A 7,402-nucleotide genomic window follows, 5' to 3' on the forward strand; every position below is an offset into this window, starting at 1 on the left:
ATGATTGAATATAGGAATATTGTTAACTGGTCTATGATAGGCGCCTATGGCACTGATATGAACTCTAATGGATGATGTAGCGAGACCAGCTACGTATAGTGTATGAAGATAATCCATAAGTATTTCAAGTGAGCAGTCCAATGGTGGTATGCCTTTGGAAATGCACCAGGTAGAATAGCATTTCCATTTATAGCTATAATTTTTCCTCGTTGAGAGTTTCCTGGATTCTAACAAGATGAACTGTGCCGAAGTGGAAACTCCCTGCTCTGTTAAAAGGAGCCTCTCAATCTCCATGCTGTCAAATGGAGAGACGAGTGTAGTGGATGTAGGAGCGTCCCCTGATCTTGGCAGAGAAGATCTGGGCGATTCGGTAATCGAATTGGGTCAGTTATGGATAGTCTGAGAAGGAAACTGTACCACAGTTGCCTCGGCCAGGCCGGGGCTATGACTATCAGTTGAGCTTGGTCCATTATGCACTTTTGAATTGTCCTTGTTGTGAGTGGTATAGGAAGAATGGCATACAGGAGGACTGTCGTCCACGGTATGAGGAAGGCATCCTGAGAGATCCTGAACTGGCTCGGTCTTATCGAGCAGAATTTGGGAACTTGAGCGTTGATCTCCATTGCAAATAGATCTATCGCAGGCGTTCCCCACTGTGTGAAGATGTCTTGGGCTACATCCGAATTGAGTGCCCACTTGTGAGGATGAAAAATGTGGCTTAGCCTGCCCTCTCTTGTATTTGACACTCCTGGTAGGTAAGTTGCTTGTAGATGTATGCAATTTCGGTGAGCATGTTCGAAGATTTGCAGGGTCTCCTTGCAAAAGGACCATGAACCAGACCCTCCTTGTTTGATGTAAAACATCGCCACTTGATTGTCCATGTAGATCATGACCCTGCGACCCTTTAGGTGGTCTTGAAACACTTGCCGTGCATTTCGAATCTCTCTGAGTTCTAATAAATTTATCTGCAGGTTCTGCTCGGAAATTGTCCATAAACCTTGCGTTTCGTAAATCTCGAGATGTGCTCTCCATCCCTTATGAGACGCATCTGTGGTTAAGACTGCGTTGTGAGGAGGGGAACTGAATAATGCCCCCTTGGACAGGGTGGAGTCTAGGAGCCACCATGTTATGTCCTGTCTCATCTTGGCGGTCAATGATAACTTCTGTGTCAACGGTTGTGAGTGTTGTTTCCATTGACGTTTTAGTCCCCATTGCAGGCATCTCATGTGTAGCCTGGTATTGAGAACCGTGAAAATAGCCGCTGCCATGAGGCCTAGGACTACTAGAACTTGTCTTGTTGAAGGTCTCTGAGTATGTTCCAATACCTGGAGAAGATGACGCATTTGTGTTATTCTCTCGGTTGGGAGGTGTGCCCGGTTGCGAGTGGTGTCCAGGCATGCTCTTATAAACTGTAATGTTTGTGTTGGCTGTAGATGTGATTTTTGGAAATTGATCACTAGTCCCAACTCCTGTAGGCACTGCATCACTCGTCAGAGGTGATCGATCAAGACTTCCGGAGTCGAGGCAATTATCAGCTAATCGTCCAGATATGGAAATATGATTATACCCTGTTGTCTGAGATGCGCCACCACCACAACTATGCATTTGGTGAAAACCCTGGGTGCAGCCGATAGTCCAAAGGGAAGAACTTTGTACTGGTAGTGGTAGTGGTAGTGGTGACTCTTGTAGCAGAAGCACAGGTATCGCCAGGAGGATGGATGGATTGGAATATGTGTGTAAGCATCCTTTAGATCAATAGAACATATTCAGTCGTTGGGTTGAATCAGAGGTAGGATCAAGTTCAGCAATACCATCTTGAATTTCTCTTTGGTTAGAAATTTGTTCAATTCTCGCAGGTCTAGTATGGGACGAAGGCCACCCGACTTTTTGGGTATGAGGAAGTATGGGGAATAAAACCCCACCTGTTGGGTTTTCGGGAAAATCTGTCGAATGGCCTGTTTGCGAAGCAAAGCAATTTCCTCCCCTGTTGCGGTTGGAAGTTTTGAATCTTCAGAGTGAAAAGGTGAGGTAGCATGGGTTTTGTGATAAATTGGAGTTGGTAACCATGTCGCACTATCTCTAAAACCCATTGATCGGATGTTATTCTTTCCCAGGCTGCCAGGCAAGAATGGATTTTGCCAGGTGGTGCTTGGTGTTGTGGTGGCTGGGTTATTAAAAAGATAGCGTTGATTTTACTGCAGCAGCCAGTTATTGTGTCTGCTGTCTTTGGTTACGTGCTTTGCCCCTATGTTGGTTCGGGGTATGCTGTTGCGGCGTACAACGCTGGTAAGATGGATACAGCTGTGTACGAAAGGACTGATAATTCCTGTAAGGTCTACGGGCATATGATTGTTGACGAGTGGCTCCGACATAACGGTGTGTGGTCGAGTAGTGAGGTTGTGATGTTAAGGATTGAACTGCTAGAGCTTACTCCTTCAATTTGCCCACTGTGTCCTGAAAACGTTCTCCGAACAGGTTGTCTCCTGTAAGAAACGTAAGAAATTGCCATGCTGGGCCAGACCAAGGATCCATCAAGCCCAGCATCCTATTTCCAACAGAGGCCAAAACCAGGCCACAAGAACCTGGCAATTACCCAAACACTAAGAAGAACCCATGCTACTGATGCAATTAATAGCAGTGGCTAATCCCTAAGTATAATTGATTAATAGCCATTAATGGACTTCTCCTCCAAGAACTTATCTAAACCTTTTTTGAACCCAGCTACACTAACTGCACTAACCACCTCCTCTGGCAACAAATTCCAGAGCTTTATTGTGCGTTGAGTGAAAAAGAATTTTCTCCGATTAGTCTTAAATGTGTTACTTGCTAACTTCATGGAATGCCCCCTAGTCCTTCTATTATTCAAAAGTGTAAATAACCGAGTCACATCTACTCGTTCAAGACCTCTCATGATCTTAAAGACCTCTATCATATCCCCCCTCAGCCGTCTCTTCTCCAAGCTGAACAGCCCTAACCTCTTCAGCCTTTCCTCATAGGGGAGCTGTTCCATCCCCTTTATCATTTTGGTTGCCCTTCTCTGTACCTTCTCCATCGCAACTATATCTTTTTTGAGATGCAGCGACCAGAATTGTACATAGTATTCAAGGTGCGGTCTCACCATGGAGCGATACAGAGGCATTATGACATTTTCCGTTCTATTAACCATTCCCTTCCTAATAATTCCTAACATTCTATTTGCTTTTATGACTGCTGCAGCACACTGAGCCGACGATTTTAAAGTATTATCCACTATGAGGCCTAGATATTTTTCCTGGGTGGTAGCTCCTAATATGGAACCTAACATCGTGTAACTACAGCAAGGGTTATTTTTCCCTATATGCAACACCTTGCACTTGTCCACATTAAATTTCATCTGCCATTTGGATGACCAATCTTCCAGTCTTGCAAGGTCCTCCTGTAATGTATCACAGTCTGCTTGTGATTTAACTACTCTGAATAATTTTGTATCATCTGCAAATTTGATAACGTCACTCGTCGTATTCCTTTCCAGATCATTTATATATATATTGAAAAGCACCAGTCCAAGTACAGATCCCTGAGGCACTCCACTGTTTACCCTTTTCCACTGAGAAAATTGACCATTTAATCCTACTCTCTGTTTCCTGTTTTTTAACCAGTTTGTAATCCACGAAAGGACATCGCCTCCTATCCCATGACTTTTTAGTTTTCGTAGAAGCCTCTCATGAGGGACTTTGTCAAACACCTTCTGTAAATCCAAATACCCTACATCTACCGGTTCACCTTTATCCACATGTTTATTAACCCCTTCAAAAAAATGAAGCAGATTTGTTAGGCAAGACTTCCTTTGGGTAAATCCATGTTGACTGTGTCCCATTAAATCATGTCTTTCTATATGCTCTATGATTTTGATCTTGAGAATAGTTTCCACTGTTTTTCCCGGCACTGCAGTCAGGCTCACTGGTCTATAGTTACCCGGATCGCCCCTGGAGCCTTTTTTAAATATTGGGGTTACATTGGCCACCCTCCAGTCTTCAGGTACAATAGATGATTTTAATGATAGGTTACAAATTTTAACTAATAGATCAGAAATTTCATTTTTTAGTTCCTTCAGAACCCTAGGATGCATACCATGCATACAATCACCGGTCCAGGTGATTTGCTACTCTTTAGTTTGTCAATCTGGCCTACTACATCTTCCAGGTTCACAGTGATTTCGTTCAGTTCGTCTGAGTCATCACCCCTGAAAACCATCTCCTGAACTGGTATCTCCCCAACGTCCTCATTAGTAAACACGGAGGCAAAGAATTCATTTAGTCTTTCTGCAATGGCTTTATCTTCCCTAAGAGCCCCTTTAACCCCTCTGTCATCTAATGGTCCAACCGACTCCCTCACAGGTTTCTTGCTTTGGATATATTTTAAAAAGTTTTTATTATGAGTTTTTGCCTCTGTGGCCAACTTCATTTCAAATTCTCTCTTCGCCTGTCTTATCAATGTTTTACACTTACCTTGACAATGCTTATGTTTTATCCTATTTTCTTCAGATGGATCCTTCCAATTTTTGAAGGATGTTTTTTTGGCTAAAATAGCCTCTTTCACCTCACCCTTTAACCATGACGGTAATCGTTTTGCCTTCCTTCCACCTTTCTGTACATGGGAGGTTCGCCAGTTTCTCATGCAAGTCTTCCCGTATTGTACTGGAACGTAACCATGCCATTCTATGGGCTGCAATGGCTATTGCAGATGCCCTAGAAGATGTTTCGAAACCCTCATATATTGACTGCAGAAGGTGGTGAGAACACTCTTCCATATCGTGAAGAGGTTGTGGTACCTGATCTGCCGTAGAGGAAAGCATACCTTTTGTGGCTTGTATGCATTCATATAGGTATTGTACCATGTAGAATTGATGGTGCATAATACGGGCGTTCAAGATGGAGTTGTGGTACATCTTCCTGCCAAACTCATCTAAATATCTGTTCTCCTTGCCTGGTGGATATGAGGTGTGCGACTTTGTTTTCTTGAATCTTTGCATCGCAGACTCTACCATAATTGAAGCATGCGGTAATTGTGGCAGAGAGCAAGGCAGTGTTTTCCGCATACAAATTTTTAAATTTTTTTTTAAGTATTTCTTTATTAGAGTTTTCACAATAAAGGAAACCCATATGGTAAACATTGTCAACTATCACATATCAAAACATTCGTAATAAACAACACCAACCAGTGTACAATGAACAATAGGTATTCCCTTTTCCCACCCCCCTCCCCCTCCCTTGGTCAGGACGAGCTAATTGTCCTCAAGGTGGAGTGTACTACAAGGAGTGCGGTCTCTGGGAAGAAGCTTTATAGGTTTGAAATCTCAATTGTTGAATTAAGTCTTTCTTGGTCTGTGGAAGTAAAGCGTAATATCCACGCCATATCTCTTCACACTTATTTTGTAAACGGCGAGTTTGCTTACTAGCGGTCATGAGTTCAAATTGAAGCAGAGTGTCCATTCTGTTCCTCCAGTGTGATATCTGTGGCCTGGTATCGGTTATCCAGACCGCTAAAATGACTTGTAGACTTGTCAAGAGAGCCTTGCTCAGAAATAGTTTCTTTGACTCCGGTAAGAGCTTCAGAGGCCCTTCATACAGCCGGAATAAGTAGATCCGGGGGTCCTTCTGGATTGAGGTGCCCAAGGCTTTCTGGATGTCCGTTAATATATTCGTCCAATACTTACTAAGCACCTCACAAGACCATAAACAGTGATAGAAAGAACCTATAACTTTCCCACATTTGATACATAAGGCAGAGTCGCATAACTTGGCAGCGAACATTCCTGTACGTGACATATACATACTGTGTAAAACCTTGTACCCCATTTCCTTCAACAACACATTTTCAGACACTGTATGACATCCTTTCAAAACCCGAACAATTTCTTCCAAAGTTAGATCTATGTTCGCTTGTTTTAGCCATTTGGTTTGTATTGATTTCAGGGCAGAGGTATCGGGAAAGCTGCAAAGAGTTTTAGAGAACACTGCACAAGAGTTATATTTACGTCCTCTGAGGGCAAATACTCTTCTTAAGTCTGCAAATTTCTGCAAATCTATTGGCAACATCTTCAGAGACTGGATGAAATGTCTGGCCTGCAAGTAACCATAAAAATCTTTATTGTCCAGCTCATAGAGCCCCTTTAGATCTTGGAAGCTTTTGATCTCCCTCAGCCCCCAGTCAAAAAATTGGTACACATGAGTTAGACCCAGATCAGCCCATTTTAGGAACACTTTTTTTTTTTAATTGAAATTTTATTGACACATTCCAGGCAAACAGTGCAAGAATTCTAAACATGGATTGGTATGTGAACAAATTACAATAAACTTCATACATTTTACCATGGTGTCAGTGTCTTTTCTGTCCCTCCCCCTCCCCTAGTGGTATCCTTAATTTCCCATTTGCAACTATATATTTGAGCTTCTAAAGTGTGGTGTTCATCCTCAACCCTCTCTTGATTAACTTCCCTTGGGCCCCCCCTTACTCATCCATTCAGGGATAGGAAAAGATCAGTCCGTAACCCAATCCTTATTATACTCCCCTCTCTTTAATCCAACTTCCTTAAGAGTTCCTGTACCACCGCAAAAACGGTTCCCATATCAAAACATGCTTGTCCATCTTATCTTGCTGCTGTGCTCTAAGGTAATACCAATAGTGCATTTGCCAGAGTCTCTGCGTGACTGTAAGAACTGTTGGCAGCCGCTCTGTTTTCCAATGTGCAGCCAGCTCCTGCCTAGCTGCACTGAGAATTTGATGCAACAAAGTCCGCTTGGGTCCTGTTCAATTATCCTGATATGCAGATAAGAGATAAATCTCCGGGCTTAATACCACCTGGATATGCAACATCTGCCTAACCAATATCTGAATCCGTTGCCAGTACGGCATAATTTTAGGACATGACCACCAAATGTGTAGAAAAGTCCCTTCGTCACCGCAGTTCCTCCAACACTGTGCCCCCTGGCTGGGGTAGATTTTATGCAGTTTATATGGTGTGAGGTACCACCTCGACAGGATTTTTTAGTTGGTTTCCATAATTTTATTTATTTAACACTTTTCTATACCGACCTTCATGGGCAAGCCATATCAGATCGGTTTACATCGAACAAGGGTAAACAACTGAAGTGACAACAAACTTAAAACAAAAGTGTGGAAGAGGCAAAGTTACATTGAACAAGGAAAATGGAACTTGGAAGCTTAATCAGCTGGAAAGATAGGTTATAGCATGCTGAAGTTTATAACTATAATACTATTATTAAGATAATGCTTAAGGCGCTTAGGAGAATCGGAGTCTATTGTCCAGGCAGGAGATAGGCTAAACATTCACTCATGTCCTTCAAGTCTAGAGTAAGGGCAGACTAATGAATGTCAGGGGGTTCAAAGAAGGCTTGACTGA

This window comes from Rhinatrema bivittatum, chromosome 2 (genome assembly GCF_901001135.1).
Source record: "Rhinatrema bivittatum chromosome 2, aRhiBiv1.1, whole genome shotgun sequence".
In the NCBI taxonomy this organism is placed as follows: domain Eukaryota; kingdom Metazoa; phylum Chordata; class Amphibia; order Gymnophiona; family Rhinatrematidae; genus Rhinatrema; species Rhinatrema bivittatum.